The 24581-nt window shown below is 45.3% G+C and overlaps 1 protein-coding gene and 1 pseudogene across 4 annotated transcripts in view; one reads left to right on the top strand and one right to left on the bottom strand.

Moving 5' to 3' along the window:
- ZDHHC14 (zinc finger DHHC-type palmitoyltransferase 14) overlaps window positions 1–24581 on the bottom strand; it is a 335282-nt gene that overhangs the window by 178558 nt on the left and 132143 nt on the right. The window lies entirely within an intron of this gene.
- Window positions 4739–4823, top strand: LOC123610092 (annotated as a pseudogene).

Here is a 24581-nt window from a genome sequence, read left to right as displayed (position 1 = left end):
CGCACTCCTGGCCCTTTCCCGGCTTTATCTTCCCTCCTATCACTTAACCCTGCTTGGCCCATGAACTGTCCACGCTCACCTTCTTCACTGTCTGACTCTCCCACCAGAGAAAAACTCAAAGTCAGGAGGAATTTTTGCCTGCTTGGTTCCCAGACGTAACCCACCATGCCTACAACTGAGTTCAGCACATAGTAGGCCTTGAATAAATATTGGTCGAATGACCTGAATAGGCATCTAGAACACACGGGATACAAAGTAGATGATCCCATTTTTGTTTCAAACGCATATGTATATTCACAAAGGAAAGTCTGTGCCCTAAAACATTACCTCATTATCCATGGTGAAAGATATGAGGGTGATTTTGCAGAACATATGTCCTTTTTGGTAGTTTCTAAATTTTATTAATTAAACATGTCTTATTTTTGCAGCAGAAAATATATGATTAAAAATAAATGCATACATTCTCATTGAACCAAAAAGGGGGGGGGGAGGGATTGCCAAATATTAAAATCTGTCTCTGCTTTCAAAAAACATCAAGTATCAATAAAGAAGATGCTTCACAATAATGCATATTCTGGGTTAGATCAAAACCACAAAGGGCTAAAGCCCTGGATTTCTGCAGGTGTCTGTAATTAGATCGGCAGGTGGCGAGGTGCAGAGTATCATATATTTAAAGATACAAAACTCGAGTTACCTCCCATCTCTGGTCTGCACATTTTCTCACAAGCATGTGACTGGAGAAAGTTCTCCTTTAGCCACCCTTGTGGGTTTCCATCTTAAACTGGACAGTTAGATATTAACACCCTGGTGCTCCTATGTCACAATTAAAAGCAAAGCCAACCCCAAGGAGACAGCTGAGAAGGACGCCCGAGGTGCACGGCCACATGTGCCATGACATGGGCATCCTCATATCCTGGCAAGCCCTCTGGAGATCTGGGGTCTCAGACTCATTGTATGGTCTCTTTTCCTTTCCTTGGGTTGGGGTTGGGTCCAAGGATGGCAGGATGGGGAAGGAGACCTTCAGGATGAAAAGCTGCACAAATTAAACTTCTCCAACCCTGGCCATGTTCATGGCGTTGAACCCGGGTGCTGGACAGCTCCGTGATGAGCCGAATGGACTATCCAATGCAGAGACATTTTCAACTAAATACAAATCAGTTTAATCATGATATGTTCAGGAAAACCTTTCTGGGATGAAAATTCTCTGCCTTGTTTTACACTGCACACTGAGCATCAGTGAGCCTTCTCCTCTGTCCCAAGGCCCTGGTGACATCAGGCTCTCTGCTGGGATGTGGCCCTGTGTGGGTGGGGTGATGCTGGTACCACTGATTGTTGTTTACATGGTCTGTTCTCTCCTCCCTCCTGCTAGCTGTTGTTCCCAGTTCCCAAAGCTGAGAGCTTTGGCTTTCAGCAACCCCACCCCCAGGACCTCTGTCTGCTCTCCTAGGTTTGTCCAAGCAGCGAACATAGTTTTACACATAATGACTGAGGTCTCTCTTGCAGAGTGTGCTCCCTGCCCCAACCCATCACACTGGGCAACATCCTTCCCTTTCAGTGTCCAGAAGCTAGGGCTATGCAAAAGTGGTCTTGGGTGTCATGAAGAAGAGTGCCTCAGAAACGTTTGGCCTTTGTGTGAGTTTTGGAAACTTTTACAGATGCAGAGCAGGTACCGTGGATACTGTGGATGTCTGATGTCACCGATCATCATTCCTTCCTTCATCCAATTGCTCTCACTTTTATTGAGCACATACTACATACCAACACACCAGGCCCAATGCCCAGGATACAAGAAGATCAAGACAAGATCCTTGTTCTCAAGGAGCTCACATTCTTTTCTTTTTATTGTTTATTCCTTTTTTGAGAGAGAGAGAGAGAGAGAGAGAGAGAGAGAGAGCATGAGTAGGGGAGGGGCAGAGAGAGAGGGAGACACACAATCTGAAGCAGGCTCCAGGCTCTGAACTGTCAGCACAGAGCCCAACGAGGGACTCGAACTCACAAGCCACGAGATCATGACCTGAGCTGAAGCCGGACGCCTAACCAACTGAGCCACCCAGGTGCCCCTCAAGGGGCTCACATTCTAATAGGAGAGACAGACCCCCAGAGCAGTTAACTATAAACACAATAGCAAGTTTGGTGACACGGGTACAGAGTGTACTGAGGGAACGCTGAAGGGGACTAGCTTTGTTAGCCTGGATGGGATCAAAGAAGGCTTTCTGGAAAGGATATTGATGGCTAAGCAAAAGTTAGACCAGCAAAGAGGAATGGCATCTGCAAGAACACAGGGCCACAAAACCCTTCACTGTACTTACTGTGTCCAGGCCTTGCATGGTTGACTGCCAAGTGATAAGGTGGGGCATTCTCAGACCCTACCTAGACTGGACTCCACTGCAAGGGCAAGTCCAGCAGGAAGGGGTCTTTGCAGGTAGTTGAATCCCTGCTGTATCCCCAGCACCCCAGACACTCCCTGCTGCAGGGCAGGCACTCTGTAAATATTTACTGAATTGCATTAAATAGAATCCTTGGAGCAACCTGAGAGATGTGGGTCCACACTGTGGGTGGTGAGCTGCAAAGACCATCATGCAGTTGAAAAGTTCAAGAAACCAGGCATGAATATGAGCAGACATTCATCTCACTGTGTATTCCCTACTTCTGCTGACATCTCTCTCCTACCCTGCTAAATAAAGCTCTCTCCTCACCCAGATATCATGGTTGCTTTTCCCCTAGTCCTGGGGAAGAAGGAGGGCCATCCACTTCCTTTTGCAGAGGAAGAATTACCAGGTAAATTTCCTTTATAATATTTCTCTAAGATTGAAGAGGAGTTGAGGATTTGGTTTTTCATATATCCGTCATCGTAAATGTCTTAGACGTAGATGATAGTAGTCAATCGTTTGGACAGAGCCACATGTGAGTTTGGATGGCTAAGCCACTTTACTCACAAACTCACAGGACAATGGCGTTTGCAATGGCAGAGACAACAATATTTGAAAAAACAGTACATGGTAACTTACACAAAGTGGAAATATGGTGTCTTTGAGTAGAGAAGAAGAAAGCTACACATGCACGTAAGGGGGGAAAAATTCTATTTCCCAAAAGGAAAGGAATAAAAACAAAATGAGGTGAGCAAATTAACAGGCACATGAACCCTCTGACACCAAGTTGGTGGCCATCGGGTAAGGACAGCTACAGAAGCGCATATTTGGTGGAAATAAAAACAAAATGAAATTAAAAATGAACAAAATGAAATTTACCATGAGTTTTTGGACACTGGGTTGTTGTTGGGGGCTGTTAATTAAGTTTTCCCTTGTCTAAAGGGGCATCACTTACTGTTCATTAACAGATGATTCCTTTTGTCCCCCTAAACACTGACCATGCTATTGGCTATTCTGCTTTCACAGAGCTTTTGCACTAACAAAAAAAAATAATAAAAAAGAAGAAGAAGAAGAAGAAGAAGAAGAAGAAGAAGAAGAAGAAGAAGAAGAAGAAGAAGGCGGCGGCATTTTGCTTCCCTGATGGTGGAGAGGACTCCTACCATGTAATTATCCAGCCCATTAGACAGCAAGGTCAAATCAGACAGATACAGAGGGAAAGACCGCCCTTGGAAGGTACATAGAGGTGGTCACACAGTTTTTAAAGTAACAGGCAGCGGGGTGCCTAGGTGGCTCACTCGGTTGAGTGTCCAACTTTGGCTCAGGTCATAATCTTGTGGTTCATGAGTTCAAGCCCTTCATTGGGCTCTGTGCTGACAGCTCAGAGCCTGGAGCCTGCTTCTGATCCTGTGTCTCCCTCTCTCTCTGCCCCTCCCCTGCTCATGGTAGCTTGCTCATTCTCTCTCTCAAAAATAAAATAAACATTAAAAAAAATTTTTTTAAGTAACAGGCAACTAGACAGGGAGACTGCAGGGAAAGGAAAGAAATTCCCAGTTGTTGATCAAAAATCTACACTTCAGGGGCGCCTGGGTGGCGCAGTCGGTTAAGCGTCCGACTTCAGCCAGGTCACGATCTTGCGGTCTGTGAGTTCGAGCCCCGCGTCGGGCTCTGGGCTGATGGCTCAGAGCCTGGAGCCTGTTTCCAATTCTGTGTCTCCCTCTCTCTCTGCCCCTTCCCCGTTCATGCTCTGTCTCTCTCTGTCCCAAAAATAAATAAACGTTGAAAAAAAAAAATTAAAAAAAAAAAATCTACACTTCAAGCAGTTTCACGTATTATAGTTCATGAACTATCTACAAAAAAGTCTATGACCTTGGCATTATTACTGAGATCATTTGACAAATGAGGAAACTAAGTAATACAAAGTTCACTGATTTGAAGACATCCAGCTCTGATGGATCCAGAATGAGAATTCAAATCAGATGTGGCTGTCTTCAAAGCCCATGTGCCCATGGCACATTCTCTCAACTATATCACAATAAGGTCTGCATTTATTTTTTTTTAATCAAAGAATTATTGACCTACAATACTGTATTCATTTCAGGTATAAAACATAGAAATTTGATATTTATATATAGTACAAAATGATCTCCACAAAAAGTCTAGTTACCATGAGTCACCAAAGTTGTTGACATATTATCGACTATATTCCATATTCTGTACATTACATGTCCATGTCTTATTTATTTTATAACTGGAAGACTGTACCTCTTAACCCCTTTCACCTATTTCTCCCATCCCCCCTCCAAGCCCCTGGCAACCATGAGTTCTGATCTGGGCCCTCTACATCTTCTCAGTAAATATAGTACCAGTTGATCGCTTCTCAGCCTTTTGGCTAAGATCAAGTGTAGTAACAGTTGTACCTGTTTTCACCTTTTTATAATGATCCAATTACCCTCATATATAATCAAGAATGCCTAGAAAACCTGAAACTTGATCTCGCCTGGAGGTGCCTTGCCCAGTTTGGGGAGAAGACAGGCCCAGGAGTCATGAGAGACAGCACCTCTCAGTGATGGATTACCAGCAGATGGGCAGGAAAGGAAATGATTCATAGATGTGCCAAAAGACAGCTAGGCACAGGATCCTGACTGCTGTGAGCGTGGGCTGGAGCCCCGACCTGTGGGGTGAAGCACTGGGAAGACAGCAGCTCCGTCCAAGGAAAGGCATGGGGCAGCTGTGACAGGCGGAGGGCCAGAGCCTCTGATGCGTGGGACATAGGGAAGGGGTGCAGGCCACGTTTTGGTTTCTGTGCCTCCAGGGACACACAGATCCTTAACCGCTTAGGACACACTCTGAGTTTCAGTAAGGACTAACGAGGGAGACCGCCTTCGTGCTCCAAGGTCAAGAAGACTGCTCTCAGGTTCTGCTTCTCTATTCCATTTGAGAAATAACCAGCTCCATAGTTTCTACACAGAGCAGTGCTTGTATCCCCAGAATCCCTGTTAAACAAGCTTTGACACTGAACGGTGAAGACCACTCCTGTTATTTCCAAAGGTAGTTGTGTCAAACAAACATGGCATTGGTTAGTCTTGCTCCTGGGGGTCCTCATGAGTACAATGCTAAAGCAAAACTGTCATTTATGAAAAAAGAGACGCTTCCTCAAATTCCCAGGCTATGCTCAAGGAATAACTCACTTCTCATGAGAAGATGGTGGGGTGCAGAAAGTCCAAAGCCCCCACTTCAAGAGAAGCCACAGTAACTGAAAATACTACTCTGATTTACATTCCTGTCAAGCAGGAGAGACAAAGAACCTCACATGAGGACAGGTGGAAGGTGCCAGGTAACATCTAGAAGCCTGACTATTTTTACTAGATACTACTGGGTACAGTGATACACTTTCTAGGAAAACTCTTTGAACTCATTGGAAAAAAACTGAAAAATACCATGCTGACCAATTAATGCCTTGGCCAGCCCACTCATCTACTTGCACTTTTCCACGTCTATTCTTCTGCGGCTAAACTTTTAGACTGTCTCTTTACTTGAGTTTTCTTTTAAGCCACACACTTCTGAGATAAAGATCTTTTCAGCTCATTTTTAAATAAACAAGTTCCTGAGCACTGCCCAGTGGCAAACATGACTATTAATTTCCTAAAGGAGGAGGTCAAAAGGCAAATAGTGTTCATCAGTTCTAGGGAAAATCATGAAAATAACCTTCCGGGATATGATGGAGTGACATCTGAGAAAAGCATATTTAATGAGAGCCCAACAATAGGGGTTTAGGCAAAGGAAGTCATGCCTGGCTATCCGGGTGGAATGTTTGGAAGATGTTACTGTCATGAAAAGCACAATAAATCAAATGACTGCCGCGCATTCCCTGAGTTTTGCCAAGCAGATGGCAAAGCTGGAGAATCAAGCAGGAAAGCTGGAGAACGATACAAGGGACAGGGGAAAAGATCAGACGGCGCCTCCCACAGGACTAAGTCGTCATTCATCTGGGGCTTGTGCCAGGCGTCATCCAGCTGGCTTAAACAGTCAGTAGAATGAGCAGAGTCCAAAAGAACCATCAAGCACTATGGAGGACCTTTTACATTTCCAAAGACAACTGCCTGAGAGAGTGGTCACGCGACTGCCAAGGAACACCACTTCATGTCTTCAGCACTTGTGAGACTCTGCAATGTCAAGCCATGGAGGGCCACCGAGCTGGCCCTTAAGGCTCTAGTTGTGCCTAAGTGCTTAGCGGCAAAAGTTCGTGGCTGTCATGCTCATTCTGGATGGTTCTTAAAGACTTTGTCCAGCAGTAGTTTCCATCACTTAGGATTCTGCCCCCCCCCCCCCTTCTTCCCTCAGTGGAATGTGTTTTCCCTGAGCAAGGGGACAGGATTTTGATGTTGGTTAAATATAGCAGCGAGCTTTGCAAAAATGCTTTGTCAAAGGGAAGAGTTATTAAATAGGACATGTGGGTCGGAACCTAGGAAAACGGGTAAACTGAACCAAGGGGTATCGATCACTGCTGTTCTACAAATGAGCTGAGAAGTCAGCCTCTCCTTGTGAGTAGATAAGAGGGGCGCCTGGGTGGCTCAGTTGGCTAAGTATCTCATCTCTTGATTTTGGCTCAGGTCATGATTTCGCAGGTGGTGAGATTGAGCCCCAAGTCAGGCTCTGAGCTGACAGTGCAGAATCTGCTTGGGATTCTCTCTCTCCCTCTCTCTCTAACCTTCCCTCACTTGCATGAGTGCTCTCTCTCTCTCTCAAAATAAACAAACTTAAAAAAAAAAACAAAACAAAAACAGTACACAAGAGGAGCCGCAAATCTGGGAGGGGGTCGGGGCTCTGAGGCAGCCAGCCCTGACGTGGTAACCTGCCTTCAGGTCACCCAGCTGGAGGGTTTGGGCTGAGGCTCCAGCAGCCTCCCAGCAATGAGAGAAGAGGCCAAGCCCTACTTTAGGGCGTGTCTCAATCTGGAGTTTATGGCTTTCCCAGTCTCTTGGGAGAAGATGCACAGATTCTTTAAGAGGTTTCTGCCCCCAAAGTATTACGAACTACTACTTTTAGGAAGAGAAATACACAGCCAGGTAGCTACACAGAAGCACACTTCTGTGGCAGCAAACGTGGTGTCCAAGCACCTCAGTGTTCCCCAGCCACCCTTCCCTGCCTCAGTCCTTCTCCCCACACCCCATGGACCTCTCCACGACCCGGCAGTTAAGCTCATGTCTGCCCAGGTTCGAGGCCCCCAAGCCATTTCTCCAGCAGTTGCTCAATACTTCGGCTATCAGCTCTGCCTGTAGGTCTGAAGAGTGGAACCAGCCTTCCCCACAAACACCTTGTGCATATGCGTTAGTCCAGCGGAAGATGGGTTCACCCATTCTGAAGTAGGGAGGAGGAAAGGGGGCCACTTCAAGACTGGTGCCAATGTGGGAGCAAGTAGTGAATGTCCTTCCTCATTCATGAGGCTGAGGGTGGGCCAGACTCCTAAATGATAAAATACCTCCTCTGTGAAGAAGAAAAATAGCCCAGGGCAAATGCAAGGGTATGAAGAAGGTACTGGAAGAGACTGTGGAGGGTACCATCTTATCCCTAGCCTTGTCTGGAGTCTGAGAACTTCCCCCTGACAAGACCAAGTAGACTGGCAGGACAAGAACATGATTCACTTCCACACCAGAATCCAGGGAGTGGGTCCAGAGGGCCACCTAACAAGTTCCATGGTGTGTGGGAAGGCCATACCCATTGGACTCAAACCAACTGGCTTCAAATCTTAAATGTGGCACTTACTCTATGAACTTGAAGAAGTTACTTATTCTTGATGAGGTTTAGTTTCCTTGTATTTTGAGTTGGAAAAATGGTCAATTACAGGTAATGCAGCCCCATTGTAGAGTTGGTTTGAGAACTGATGAGTTAATATTTGGAAGACCTTTAGTGAAGCCCCTGGCTACACATTCAGTACTCCCTAAATATTATTCCTTTCCTCCTCCTACAAGAGCTAGTCTTGCGCTTGTGTGGATTTCTGGTACTTTTCCACCCTCCCTGTTTTTCCTTGTTTCCAGTTGAGTCCAGTGGCTTCCCTGCAGTTTAAAGTAAAAGCCCATGAGAGTTGTGTGTTTGTTTCAGAGGCCAGTGAGTTGGGAAGAAGTTTGGCTTCAAAGCTCAGAGAGGAACTCAAGAAGAAAAGTGATTGGAAGCCACTGGAAGACAGGGTGAGTGAGCCATCTGTGAAAGAAAGAAGCGTGGTGGGGAAATGGGTAGCAGCTCAAAACCAGCAACCGGCCCTGTGGATTTAGCTGGCAGTCAATGCTATTCCCCCCACAGCCACTAAACGGCATTGGGGCTAGAGGAGGCTACGTTCATGCCTTCTGATGCCCTGAATCATTTTAATTGAAACACCATGGAAAAAAGTCCTTTGACAGTATGGGAGGTAGCCATACTGAATGGCTTCAGTGATCCCTGCCTCCTGGTATTCAGACTCAGCTTGAGTGGAGGCTGGCCCTGGTGACTTCTAGAAAATGGCAAAAGTGATGGGTTATCACTTCCAAGATTAGGTTAAAAAAAAAGATTGTAACTTCCTTCTTGCTCACTTTCTCTTACACTCTGGCTGGGAGGCCATGCTGAACTGTCTATGGACAGGCTTTTGTGGCAAGGCTCGCAAAGGTGGCCTCTGGCCAATGGGCATGTGCGTGAGCTTAGACACAGATCCTCCTCCAGTTAAGCCTTGAGATGACTGCAGCCCCACGGGACACCCTGAGCCAGAGGACACAACTAAACTGTACTGGATTATGGACCCAGACACTACAAGATAATAAATGTTTGTTGCTCTAAACTACTAAATTCTGGGGGGTAATTGTTTAAATAGCAACGACTCACTACCACACATGGCTGCATCAGGCACACAATACATTCGGAAATTACATCTGCCAAATAAAAGGGAATATTCTTCTTCCTATAGTGAATAGAACAGAATCACTTGATGGAATAAATCCTGAACATCCTTTCCTCTTGTGATTTTGTCTGACTAGCCGAGTGGTATATGGGGATCACTCTGGAGGCAGGGAAAACTTACAAATTAATTAGCTGGATTCTATCACTAACTAAAGCTTGAGTTAGTGCTTCATGATCTAACTGGCTGTGTTCAAGGGAATGTGAAAATCTTACAAAAGCACTGGCCCCCCAAATCTGACTTCTCAACATGTAAAAAGAAGATGTAAGGAATAATTATGGAAAGGGAAGACATATGTTTATGTACGACCATATGCCACAGAAGAGACCTTAAAAATTCAGCCAAGGAGCTGGAAAACTGGTACCTAGTAAGAGGTTCCAAATAAACAGAAGTGAAGTTTGTGAAATAAGCACAAATAAACCATCGGTATTTCCTAAAGGTCCTCTTAAATCAGGGTATTTACCCCCTGCATCTCTTTAATCGTGTGCTATGTGCTACCAAACATCTCGTTTCCCGCCTTTTTCTTTCCTAAGGAAATATTTCCATGTTTTATATAAAATGGTAAGAGAGAAACATTTACCAGTGAGTCTTTGTTTTTTAATGAGTTAAAGAACATTCTCTCTCGAATCAGGCTATGCCAACTTGTATGCCGCTGTGGTTTGATATTTCTGTGAGAGGCATAAAAATAAAAGTCCCAAGTCTTTTTGGTGGGGTCTGCACAGCTGCTGACCAGACACGTGTGATCTCCCTCCTGTTAGAACCCTCACAATGACACCAAAAGAAGAAAGAATGGCAATGGCAATGAAGACTGAAGAGGAAACCACAGGCCAAAGTCCAAGGGCTTCCATTAATATACTGTGGATACAGATGAACTGAGAAAGGCATTTTTAGATCACGCATCATTGACTACATAAACCATAAAACAAAACAAAGCAGATGCCCGCTCCCCGCCCGCCCCCCCGCCCCCCAGGGGCAGGGAAGGACCTTAACACAGAAGAAATTAAAATGGCATCAACCTCACTAGCAATCAAAGAAAGGCAACTTGAAAATGCCATTTGTAGAGTCACATTGACAAATGCCCCCAAGGTGAGAGACAGAGAGAGAGAGAGAGAGAGAGAGAGAGAGAGAGACTGGGAGAGAGAGGGGGAACCGTCCTCCAGCCTGCTCTTGGGAGGACAGAGCCTCACCCCGGGGCAGGGGGTGGGGCAATCTGGACACCAGTGCCCAGAGCCTGATGGGGGAAGAAGCCCTCTTCTTTTTTTTAACCTGTTCTGTACGGACAGGAGGAAGCAGGCGGGTGGAGGAAAGGAAGGAAATGGAAAGGAAGAAAAGAAAAACACAATTTACAGTGAGCAGACTTCTAAAAATCATTTTAAAAATTACTTTGTAAATAATAAAAAAGCTCATTAAATGGTTTTGGTAACTTTTTTTTAAGACCAGAAAAGAAATAATTTCCTTAGAATCCATACCATCAGGAAGTAGACTCCTGGATTTCCTAGGCCAGTTATTTCCCTAAGATCAGAGAAAATGGGGGGTGGGGTGGGGGCCCATAAACCATAAACCAGACCACACTCCCCCTCACACACTTAATGAAAGATCTGGTGTGAAAACCAGCGACACGTTGTCAAATCCATTCCTGTTTGTGAACACACATTTACCAGTTTCTCGATAACGTTTGAAATCAACGTGAGATTAGGCATCAAGTCTAAACTCTATCTGATGGTGGAATCTCTCATTTTTAGTTGTGAAAGCCATTTTTATCCGTTTGGCTTTTGACATAATATTTGCATTTATAAAGGCCGGAAGGAATGTACTGAATGGTTAGGCCCCGGCATCTGAAACAAAGGCTGTATTGACTTTTCACAACAATCCTGTGGTAGGTATTGCACTAGATGCGGAAATAGAACCAATAAGCAACTTGTCAAAGGTCATCTAAGTAGTGAGTGGAAAGGGCAAACCTAGGACTACTTCATGCCAAGGTTGAGTATCTCCGTGCAGCCAGCTTTGTGGCTTTTCAAATGCAATTTGTTACATACTCTAGCAATTTACAGCTTAATTAGGTTAATTAAGACAACCATCTCAAAGGCCGCCCCTTTATTCTGGGGCTCCCGTTTCTGAAGCAAGCATTCCTCACTATGGATTGGGAACCCCGATGTGGTCAACCTTCAACGGAAGAGTCAAAGCTGCTCCAGCGCTCCGGGTAGGGGAGAGCTTTGGCTGAAGATTTCAGAGTCTGCACCTTCCTTCCCCTGCTGCTCCTGAATTCCGTCTTTCCAAGAAACAGAATAGCCTCTCCTTACTTCTAAGAAGTCTCTTGCTCTAAAGCTAAGGTACAGAGTGGGAAACACAGGAGTTCCTTACTCAAGGCTGATCTCCAGAATTTTCTGAGCTATACTACCTGACGGGCACTGAGCTAGACTACCGCAACTTCAGAGTTGGCTAAAATGCCTGACGCCAAACTATAAAACAAAACAAACAAGATCTGACTCACTATCTGAGCTCTTGACTCTACGTACCTGGGTCCCCACTTCATCTGTAAATGAAGTTGGACTGGCCGCCCTCCCCAGATGAGCCTTTCAGTTCGACATTCCATGGTTTGAATATATATCTGCAATGTACATTTTCTTTTTTTAAAATGTTTATTTATTGAGAGAGAGAGAGAGAGAGAGAGAGTCAGAGAGAGGGAGGCAGGCTCCAGGCTCCGAGCCGTCAGCACAGAGCCTGACGTTGGACTTGAACCCACAACCCACGAGATCATGACCTGAGCCAAAGTCTGATGCTTACCGACTGAGCCACCCAGGTGCCCCATTTTGTTTTACTCTCTTCCACTTATTCACAGACATATTGGCAAACAGAGTGCAAGAACATTTTATGTAGACTTGAATTTATGTGAAATTTGAAATAGTAAGGTTATAGAAGTATTAATAAAGCTTGATTTTATGTGCAAACATCGAAATTAAAAAAATTGTCAAGAACCAGATCATTTCATAGGGCACCTGGGTGGCTCCGTCAGTTAAGCGTCAGACTTTGGCTTAGGTCATGATGTCACAGTTCGTGAGTTCAAGCCCAGCTTCGGGCACTGTGAGGACAGCTCAGTGCCTGAAGCGTGCTTCGGATCCTGTGTCTCCCTCTCTCTCTGCCCCTCCCCTTCCCGTGCTCTGCCTCGGTCTCTCTCTCAAAAATAAATAAACATTAAAAAAAAATTAAAGAACCAGATCATTTCAGAGTTGGCAGGAAATGAATGGTCAACAGTGTTACACTATTGTCCCAATTCTCTTAAGTACTAATATTCAGAGCTACTTTCCCAGGTAAATGGAAGCACCGGCTTTCCTTTGTACCAGCTTCCTAATGGCCAACACTTTCATGTCTCAGAACACATGGAAGTGATTTTAGTGACTACTGTGTTGCCATTTAAATATCTACTGCTATTACAATTTAAGATCCTTTAAAAACATCCTATAGAAATGTCATTTACCCAATCATTAAGGGGTTGATGTTGGAAAAGATTAGAAATTTTATAACTTTGGAAAGCAAGTTAGAGATTGTAAAACACTATTATTATGTGTATATTATTATGCTTTTCAAACATTTTGCTCAGAATAAGCAAAAAATATCCTTTAAGAGTTGTAGATTTATGTCTTTGAAGATCATATCCCCCCTTCTATACACTTATTTCCATGGAAAAACTAGTCTCAAATTACGTGAGTTTAAATCATATGAGATCTTCTGGAACTCATTTCTTGCATAAGCTAAGACTACCAGGTAATCTCTAACTAGATATGTTCCAGAAGAACTTCTATGCCATGACAGCTGGGGAAGAAAGACCTAGAAGCATGGACAGCCAAAGTGCACACGGCAGGAATCCAGGGGGAATGACAGCTGAGCCTTCCTGTGGCTTCCTCCATCCAGTCAGGATGGGGAAGGGACTATTCCAAGGGCCGCTGCTCCAGGCCAGGACACAACTGGAATGGAAAGGGAAACCCATCTGGCCAGAGTTCTGCACAGATCACACACCTCAGTTAGACTCAATTCTTTAGGTCTGGAAGTGACCTTGGAAGTCATCTCTTGTCCTGAAAATGCCCTGTCCTTCCCCTCAACTTGGCCCAAGTGCCACTCACCACAAGAAATGCTTTCTGAACGACACTCCCATTTCTTCAGTGCCTGCCTCTTTGCCACCAAAGCAACCCCGGGCAAGCGTTCCCTTTCCACTGAGCTCTAATTGCTGGTTTTGTCATTCCTCTTTCTCAACAGGACATTGTGTTCCTTGAGAACACAACTGGCCAGTGACCAGTTGGTCAGCTTTTTATTCCCAGGACCTAGCAAAGTGACAGGCTCCAGTGGGCACTCTGGAGCTTGTCTGATGACACAAACCAGCTGAATCCTTTCCTTTTGCAGGGGAAGAGCCAAGGGGGAAGGACTTGCCCAGGGCCACTCAGGTCCTGAGGGTCAGAGCTGAGACTGGGACTCAAGTCTCCTGGCTCCAAGGCCTTTACCTGCTGGTCACCTGGGACATGGATGGTTCTGAACTTTCAGCGGGCAGTTTACATTGCTTCCAGAATCTGTGTAAAGGCAGTTATGCTTCTAGACCAACCCAAAGCCTATGCCTTTTAGAAAATTATCTCACTGAGGACCTCTCTTCCCCATGAGCTCACCTCTCTGGACGACTTGTAGATACAAGCTGCTCAGCACACACTTACTGAGCATCTCAAGACAAGGACTCAAATAAGCAAAGTACCTTGTTTTTTCCATGCAATGGCCTACTTACCTTAGGGTTTATTAAAATCGGATACCATTCCCTACAATTGCTTCGAAGCATCCATGCATGCATACACACCTACCTAAATAACTAAATATCAAACTTTGTCCCTTGGCTTCTAACTTGAAGACATGATCATACTTTTAATACCAGGATTGGGAAAATGAAAATATATAAAATAGGACTGAAACTCAGTTACTGCTTTGCTGAGCGTGGCTCCCCATACTTGAGGAAGGAAAACAAAAAACAGCTCCACGTTGGCCTAGGATTCTGGGATGGCTAATGCTCCCATTGTTACCAGGACACATTCATCGTGCGTCAGCCCGCAGAATGCCGTGCTCAGCCCAGGAGGCAATGCTGGGTGCTGGAGCCTCAACAGAGCAACAGGGCGGCTTCCGCGTGGCTCCACGGGCTCGCATTAGCTGCGGTATGGCTTGTAGTATTTGTAGTATTCCTCGCGTTCTACGTCCCCCACGTGGAGGGGAGGGCCCAGGCCACCTGGGTGGAAAGACAGTGCTGATCACAGAGCACAGGCCTGGAATTCTCTCTGGAAACAACCAGCAAGACCAGAACAGGGCGGGGGGGAGGGGGGGACCACAAAGGCAAGGCCTCTCTGGCTTACGTCCAAGGTTCCAGGAGATAAATGTTGAGGTAGATTCTAAAAATTAATGCCAAACCATATGAGAGGCCTGAGAACAGGCAAAAGTTTTGGGATTGACCCTGGGGTTGGAAGGGACAGCAGGAGACGCAGGGGACAGGTTTGCAGAGCTGTGGCAGCTGGTGGGCCAGGGCCAGCCAACATCACACACGTAAGCAGGCTCTCGGCAACCGAGGTGGTTCTAATTCCTTTTACATCCTCTGTGAGTTGTAACTCATTCCTCGTTAGAGCTTTCCCAGCCTTTATCCACAGGCACCAAGCCCAGCAACAACTCGTTTCAGGGTGTCTGTCAAACATCCCCCCTCAACTCCCTGCTGCCCTGAGAAGCTCAAGGGCCACATACGTGGCCCTTTGACGTACATAAGTGACTGCCATTAGGAACCACTTGCTTGAGTCTTGAGTCCCAAATGTAGCCAGTGGCGAACATCAACGTGGCTTGAGGAAAATCTAGTGGGTGCCAATCCTTTAACACTGAAGTAGGACTAGACTCAGGGCTGCCAAGGATTAAAAAAAAAGAAAGGAAAGAAAAGAAAAGAAAAGAAAAGAAAAGAAAAGTAATGGCAGGTGGGTGGTCTTTGTCCCAGCAGGCCTTCCACGCAGGGCAGGAAGCCTCAACTCCAGGAAAATAAACAGAGCTGCAGGCAGCCTGCTGCGAGCAAAGAAACCAACAGTGTTACTGCCCCTTCGGTCCTCCTGCCAGACTGTGTCCACAGCCGTGAGTGCTTGTGAATGCACACAAACACATGTGCATGCACACACACACACGCACCCATACACATGTGCACTCATGCGTGTTCACACACACGCACAGAAGTGCATACACAACACACACGTGCTTGCACACATACATGTGCACACACGCACACACCTTTTTAAGTTGTCCACAGGCAATCTTATGATGACTTTCCCAACTGACCCTTTCTTAGTTACCAGCTCAAGCTGTGGCCAACGTGGGGGCTTTGAAAAAGAACACAGGCATTGTCTACAGCAACACTTTAAAAAGTGTTTAAGTGACGACGTTATGTTCTTGAAAAATAAAAAAGGAAAAGCAAATTCCGGCCCTGCTTCTGAAATGTACTAAGTGCCAAGCCATAAGCGGCCACATGGACAAAGGACTCAGTATGAGGTAGGACAGATGCCTTCCATTCGGCCCTTCTTCAGGTCTGAACCCGGATGTCTCAGCTCAGGATCAGAAACCACAAGTTTGGGTGTATCTAAGAGAAGTTTTCAGATGCACCATGTGGCTGGCTGCTCAGGAGATACTTGAGGGTGGATGGTTCTTTGGGGCACACCCCTCCCCTAACACACTGCATAGAAAGCAGCCAATCCCACTGGGAAAGCCAGCTCCCCACTTTTGGGGACAGTTCCCGGCTCACAATTCCTGAGGAAGGGTTCGGTAAAGTAATGCTCAAGGCAACAAAGGTCTCTACAGGCTTGAAGTTCACTTCAGTGCTACTGTCAGATGCCCAGGATGCCTGCATCCTGGACGCCAACAATCCCGTGGTCCTGCCCTTGGAGCTCTCAGTACTCACTCTCACTACATTGCTAGAACTTTCCGAAAGGAAAAACAAAAAAAACCGTGCCTCTGCCCTCTCCCCCCACACTGCCATGTTGTGGAGTGTGTGTACTGTAGATGGGCTGGGTACAGTGGGCACAGGTTTCTTCTGGAAAGTGACAGATGCAGCTGGAGTGATTACACATTTATTAACTTAATGCATCTCATGGGTTTTCGTGACAAATGCACCCCCACAAAGGACGACGGAGGGTCCCCAGTTACTAGCCCTTCAGTTCTCTTGTTCGATTGCATCTCAGACTTGACCTTCTTTCTCCTTAATTTGTCTCTCCTTGCACAATTTCATGTTGTACTGCGACCCAGGTTCCAGACCCTCATCACAACATTCATTCGACTAATAAATATGGATTACTTAGGATATGGGTTTACAATCTGGCTGGAAAAGATTGGCCAGCTCCACCAATGGCATCATGGTATGGCAGGAAGGGCACACAGGGTCCTATAACCCGTCTGGGGAGTGACAACAGCATATTCCCAGAACTCTGAGAGAAAACTATCTTAAGAGAGCAAACCTGGAGAGATTAGCCAATTCACCCTAACGACGTATACAAGATGTTCATGGCAACACTATTGATAATAGCACCAAACTGAAGACACTCGAATGTCCTTCATGAGTAGAATGTATTAATAAATGATATGTTGTTATGATGGGATATTATACAGCAATGATATCAACGTACTATTTGCTGCACACAACATAGACATCGCTTATAAACATCATGTTGAGTAAAAGTGCAGTGAGTTTCATTTATAGAAAGCTCAAAAACAGGCAAAGTTAAAACCATGATGTTAGAAGACAGCAGTTCCTCTAGACAGGGTAGTGGCTTAAAAGGGCTTGTGGGGTGTAGGCTGTGCTCTATTTCTTGCTCTGAGTGAGGACTCCGTGACTCCAACAACTTTGTGAAAATGTATCAACTTTGGGAAAATTTATACGCTTTTCTGTATGTACAGTATATATCCATAAAACATTTTCATGTGTATATATATATATGTGTGTGTGTGTGTGTGTGTGTATATATATATATATATATATATATATATATATATATATATACATACACATATGTATATATAGGTGTGTGTGTGTGTGTGTATGCGTGTGTGTGTATGCAGTTGGTGCTAGTAAGCAGCTCTGGAAGTAACACAAGAGATGTTTGAAAATGCACAACTAAAGAAACTTTGGATGCTCCCAGTTCCTTGTGCATGATCTGGCATAAGGTCAGAGAAGAAGGCCTGAATATAATCATAATCATATAAGCCACAATGCAATCAGTTACCCTGTGCTCTCCTCAAAAGAGAATGAAAAAGATTTGGTGAGACAGAAGTTTGTAGTGTGTATCTTGACCATCCCTCAGAGAGGTGCTCAGTCAGGAAGGCAGGAATACACTCAATTGTGGGTGATTCATCAGGCCTCGCCATTCTCAAATGACATGCTATTTGAGGCCATTTCTCCCTTCATTCTCTTGTTCCCCACTCATAACAACCTTCCAACCACAAATCCAATTTCTCTAGACCAGGACATGCTAGAGAGGCAAAAAGAATATTCTGATCACTATAAAATGGCTGCATTAAATCAATTACATCCTTCTGATACTACATATACCTGCAAGGCCCCTGCTACAGACACTTCTGCAAACACCAGGACAACATTGAGTCCCAGCACCTGCCAAGCCAAGGACCAGAACTTGAACTGTGGAATCATTCCCGAAGTGCAGCTCTCCAGAACCACAGCCCCAGACTCTCTCATGTTCTTGGAATGGGCTACTCAGGTGTGTTTTCAGTGCCTGTATCATAGGTGGCCATTTCCCACCCACATGCAGGAAGAGAGGCTGGTTGGCCTCCGTGATGTCAAGACCAGCAAGACTTTCCAGTGGTCAAGAGGCTTCGGGGCTCAGTCAGAGTCGGGGGTCTCTCCCTTGTCTCAGGGGTTCCTTCGAGTTGGTGTGACAGTTGTCATAACTCGCTCCTCTCTGTCCCACTGCCCACTAATAAACACCGAAAATAAAGTACAGTTGTGCCCCCTTATCTGTGAGGAGACCACCTTCCAAGACCCCCCAGGGGATGCCTGAAACTGTGGACAGTCCTGAACCCTGAATATACGATGTTCTCTCCTATACACACCTATGATAAAGTTTAATTTAGAAATTAGGCACTGTAAGAGGCTAACAGTAATAAAATAGAACAATTATAACAATATACGGTGATAGAGGTTATGTGAATGTGGTCAAAACATCCTATTGTCCCGCTTGATCCTCATGAAGAGGATGGGGAATGACAACATGCCCGCATGATAAGGTGACTGAGGAAGGCATTGTGATGCAGTGTTAGGCTATGTTGACCTGCTGACGAGAGGTCAGAAGGAGGATCATCCCCTTCTGGACCCTGGTTGACCACGAGTTAACTGAAACCACAGATAAGGGACGGACCACTGTATACATTGGGGATCCTGGGGACCCTTTCCAATCTGACTTCTTGGTGAGATCTGGATACTAAACAACAATCTCATTGGAGGATATATTTTGCTCTCCTCATTGGAGGATATTTTGTCCCCTACAGAACTGTCTTCCATCCCTGCTCCTTCATCGGAAGCCCTGAGTCTGGAGGCCACAGGGGAACATCCGGGATGTGCTCTGGGCACAGCCAACTGAGCACAAGTTAGAATGACAACAGGTGTGGAAAGAGGAAAACTCCTGTCATACCAGCCTTCTGGATGTGGAAATGGAAATCCCTCCAGGACACGGCAGGAGGGGTGCCTCCTGATCCCACATTGCACCCCGAGGACACAGGTAGGGGCGACAGCAGCAGGCAGTGCTTGGCCGTGAGCTTGCTGGTTTGTTCGTTCCAAAAGGAATTGGTGAGCCCAAAATTTATACCCATTTGCCTTCAACATGTCTTTTTCTTTTAATCTCTGAAGCTACGTTTTCACACTTGTTAATGAAAACCTTAACTCGTTTTGTTTCTACAACAGAACCAATTCCAGGGAAGTCAACTCATCCAGGCTGACCTGTGGGAGTGACTGGCCACTGTCTGAGGCAAAGGGTGACAACTGGGGTGCCAGGAAGAGCATGGTGGTCCAAAGACCAAAGACAGAAGTGAGACTCTGGGCATGTCACACTTCCTTCCTTGTTCAACCATAAAATGAGGGGCTGGAAATCAACATTGCTAAGTTCCCTTCAAGATCCACGATGGCTGGGTAAGGAGCCTCATCTTCACATCAGAAAAGGCCCGGATTCTGCTTGTTAATTCTATTACTAGCTGTATGACTCAGGTAAGTTACCCCACCTCTCCGAACCTCTGTTTTTAATTTGTAAAACAGAAGTAATAATCATCACATAACAACAACAATCATAAATAATGATAATATGGTATACAATATACAAATACAACAACAACAACAACAACAATAACAGTAATGTAAATGAAGTAAATGTATATGCGGCATTCAGTCAGGTGCCCCTTACAGTGTAAATAATAATCAGCAAAAGGTAAAAAGAGGCACGAGTCTGTGAGCAGTTAGGTAAGGGTGGGAAATGTTCAGAAACAACTGAATTACCATCAGATCTGACCCTGACTCTTGAAATGACCAGCGCTGGCTTTACTCGCAGATATGGGAGGCTACCCCCACATTCACAGCTGGGAAACATCTTGACTATAGGCACATCAATGACAACTCCCGAGGTTTTAGTACACATTTATGGAAGCTAATGACAGTAAGAGAGGAGAATGGTGCTGAATAGTCAATTTTGTTTACATCTTACGGAGAACAGTGAGCTATTAAGAGCAATCTGTGCTTAAGAGCAAGATGTAACCAACCAGCTGGGGCCATCTCTCCTGGCGTCCTCACCTAAAGAACGTCCTTAAGAATAACTGCACCAACTCTACTTTATCTAGAAGTGGATGCTTTACTTAACGAAGTATTGCAGAAACAATTTTAGGACACTGATAGGACAGGTACACACGTGTCTTGTTCTGGGTTCTGCAATACAGGATCGTGTTTCTTTTCTGGGTTCTTTTGAACTTCCTGTCATCGATAATGAAGTAATTAATTGCCAACAAAGACAGCAACACAGGCTTTTCCTGAGATTATAGGAAAAATATTTGCCTGGGCTACGCAAAGTATCTAATTCCTCACTAAGGGTGAGAAAAACACTTTAATAATGTTTAGTGTAGCCAAATCCTAAATTCTGATGAGTGCAGAAATTAAAAAAATACAAATACTGAAAAACAGATATGTTTTGATCTGTTCCAGGTTGTGGAGCAGGTTGTGGTCTACATAGTACAGACATATTGCACCATTCTTGAAAGACGGACCACAAAAATCCTCAGGGAGGAAATGACCAGATCAGGAGCAGAGATCCTGACATTCAAGAGGCATATGCAGCTGTGAGCTAAGATGAGGGCTCTGGGTGGGCAAGGGGGGCTGGCAGGCAGCCCACCTGAGACAGCTGGTGGCCAGGGGCATGGACCCTGCATCAGGATGAGTGCATTAAAACCCTGTTCCATGCTTACTTGCTATGTGGCTTCAAATTACTTAACCTCCCTCTGTTTGAGTCTCCTCAACTCGGAGGTGAGGGTAATAACTGGACCTACTGCAGAAGGGAGCTGTGTATTAGTGCATGTGGATTATTTAACACACATGATGCGCTTGAGAGAGTGCCTGTCACTCTTACTCGAGGTAGGTTATTATTACCTTTTCAAATGCTCCAGCTCATCACTTCCCAATCTAGAGCTTGTTGTCTATACATCTGTTTCTAATAAATCAAGACTAAAAGGCACAACCCACACCTTCGGTACCAGCTATCGTGATCCAGTCAACGGCACAAGCATTGGTAAATATCGCTTGCTTATGCCACTGTCTTAGGTGCTACACTAAACACACACACACACACACACACACACACACACGAGTCCTCTAGAAATTCACAGCACGTAAAGAAATTATAACATTCGGATCAGGTCATGATCTCACGGTTCGTGGGTTCGAGCCCCGCACTGGGCTCTGTGCTGACAGTCAGAACCTGGAGCCTGCTTCAGATTCTGTGTCTTCTCTCTCTCTGCCCCTCCCACACTCACGCTGTCTCTCTCTCTCTCTCTCTCTCCAAAATAAATAAACATTTTAAAAAATTAAAAAAAAAGAAATAACACTCAGAACATGCATGAAGCCAACACGGAAATGAAATATGCTGAGCAATGACAATGTCCACAAGTGGACATATTTTACATAAAAATTCTTTCCTGGGGCGCCTGGGTGGCGCAGTCGGTTAAGCGTCCGACTTCAGCCAGGTCACGATCTCGCGGTCCGTGAGTTCGAGCCCCGCGTCGGGCTCTGGGCTGATGGCTCGGAGCCTGGAGCCTGTTTCCGATTCTGTGTCTCCCTCTCTCTCTGCCCCTCCCCCATTCATGCTCTGTCTCTCTCTGTCCCAAAAATAAATAAACGTTGAAAAAAAAAATTAAAAAAAAAATTCTTTCCTTAGATATCTCACCTCCTCTACTGCACTCTGCACAGACACTCCACCCTGTGCACAGTGGTTAGCTGTATTTCACAGATGATGACACCAAGAAGCAAATATACTAAGACAGGTATCTGGCGCAGGGTGATTCTTCTTCTTGCTTCACACCTTGAAATCCTTTCTGACTCCAGTGATGCCTGGAACCACCATCCGGGTGGAAACATGAATTAAGTAATCCGGGCCTTTTGCCCCCACAGTGTGGCTCTGGAACTCACACAAAAAATATCTGAATTTTAGAAACATTTAGGGGCACCTGGGTGGCTCGTCGGTTAAACATCAGCTCTTGATTTCAGGTCGGGTCATGATCTCATGGTTCGGGAGTTTGAGTCCCGCCTCAGGCAGCACGGAGTCTGCTTGGGATTCTCTCTCGCGCTACCCCTCCCCCACTCGTGCTCTTGTTCTCACTCTCTCAAAATAAATAAATAAACTTAAAAAAGAAAAAGCAGATTTAGACAACTCTGCATTAAGAGGGAAGACACCTTGGTGCTGGGGTGGGGACGGGTTGGTGAAGGTGGAACCAGGGATAATGGCTTCCCGTGATTCTATTTCTAAACCACAAAGGTAAATTTTGATGGAAAAAAATTATATTATTTGTATCACTTTTTTTTTTTTAAAATACTAAAAAGAGAGAAAGTTTTAAAGGAAATGGGAAAACATGGGCAGCAAGCAGCAGCCTAGGTTCACCTGACAGCGGAAGCCAGTGAAGTGCCAGGGTCTGGCGGTCAAGTCTGGCCCCCAGATGGGCGGGGCTTCCTGCTGAAGCACAGAGTCATACCATGGATGAGACACATGCTGCGCAGGCCCAGCATCCCCGGAAGCCCTTCTGCCTCGCTCATCCGGGCTTCCTGCGAGGCCCATGTGAACATCTGTGTTTGCTTCTCCTCTTGGAGACTGCAAAGAGGGCCAGTGGCAGAACCCTGGGAACAGCAAACTTTGGAAGGCAGGTGCAGAATGAAAAATCAGAAATGGAACTACAAAAGAATAGTCAGAAAGTAGGCAGAGACTCCAAGAGAGCAGAAAGCCAAGGGGAGAAAGTTCCGGAAGAGGGCAGTGTCCATACTGTCCAGTGCTGAGGAATTAGATCATATGTGGCCGAGTGGTATCCTAGGTGGGTGAAGAGAGCTCAAGAGAAAACTAATGCAACAGATAACGTGCCTGTGTGTGTATTCATGCCTGTACCTGAGGGGTTTTGGACACTGAGGAAAGGGGACCTTTTAAGAGTAGGAAGACCAGGACGAACCAGACCCTTACTGTCCCAAGTGCCAAGCATCAATGGTCTCATTCACTCTGCGTCTAAGGATCCAGATGTTTAGGAAGCTTTGGGCAAGCACAGTGGTATCTACTACCCAACATCCAGAGAGATGGTTCTTCTTTATCTGTAGACAAAAGCTCACACCAACATTTCACCCAGGCCCATATAAAACTTATCTATGCATAAGTTTTGAATAAGGGAGCCTATGAAGGCTCTCTAAAGTTGACAGGTGTTTTCACACACCACCTAAGTTCTATATCCAGTATGCTCTGGAAACACTCCAGAAAGTTCTAGCTTGTCATTGCTAAGTTTACTATCAATTGCATGGTTTGGGGAGAGGTGCCTGGAACATAATTAATACAACTGAGAAAAGATGTACAGAATTACAGAGGTCTGTATTATCTGAAGCACAAAGAAGAGTGTGAGAAAGACGGCAGGTGCGTTAGCCTCTGCTGACTCCAAGAGAGGTGGGGAGGACATGCGGTTCTTTACAAAGACACGCCCAGAGCCACAGAACACTGGATCTGAAAGAGGCATCAGAAATCATTTAGTTCAACCCTTTTCCTTTTACTAAAGGGGAAACAGAGGTTGACAAAGTCACAATTGTTCAATGTAGTCACTGGGGGGTTAGAGGGTGACTTGAATACTCGGCTCAGTCTGTCTTTACATTTTGAGTGAGACACGGGAAGTTTCTAGTGGGAGGATTAAAAGGTTGTGCTGAATCAACCGAATGACACCAGAAGTCCCGCCTCCACCAGAAGTGGAACGTGTTATTTAACCATTAAGAGATTCTATTACAGGCTCGGTTAGCAAAAGCCCCTAACCACAGGAGCTACAAGTGTCCTCCCACCAAGCATCAAGGCCCGGGGGGAATTAACCCAGAAGCAGAAACCACCAAACAGGTGTACTGTCTACACTAAAGCTCATCTGTCTTATTTCTGAGTGAAACAAGTCCTCAGCTTGAGGTTCAATCTCATTTGCTCAACGTTTCACCGCCTGGCTGCACTCTGAGTTCCCTCTAGCCAGGGGATTCTCTTGCTTGTGTGCTCCTCTTCCAAATCATTCATTAAAAGTATGCTATGAGGCAAATGTTGACTGATCACTACAGAAATGAAAAAGCTTACACCTCTACACACACGTGAAGGCTCATTCAATTCCTACTTCTTTATCTATTTATTACCTCTGATGGCTGTCTCCCTATACGTGAGTAAATATTTTCCCCAGCCAGAAAGAGTTGATCAGAGACTTTTTCAAAGTCTAAATAGATTGTAGCCACTGGTTCCCCCAACCACATGATGATTTGCTCCCTGATGGGATATTAATTAATTCAACAGAAATGGCTTCCTCTTACAAGAATCCCATTACTTTGTCACCCAACGGCAATGAGTCACACTATAAGAGCTCAGTGAGCCTATACTTTAAAAATTATTATGTGGCCTTTGATATGGATGACAGATGGATAGATAGGAGGTTATGAAGCCCCAAAGAAAACAGACACCCCATATCCTGCCCCACTAAAGATTAGATCTCATTTCACCCTA

This window comes from Leopardus geoffroyi, chromosome B2 (assembly GCF_018350155.1).
Source record: "Leopardus geoffroyi isolate Oge1 chromosome B2, O.geoffroyi_Oge1_pat1.0, whole genome shotgun sequence".
Taxonomy (NCBI): Eukaryota; Metazoa; Chordata; class Mammalia; order Carnivora; family Felidae; genus Leopardus; species Leopardus geoffroyi.
Note: the sequence above shows the minus strand (reverse complement) of the source record. Positions and strands in the feature narration are given on the sequence as shown.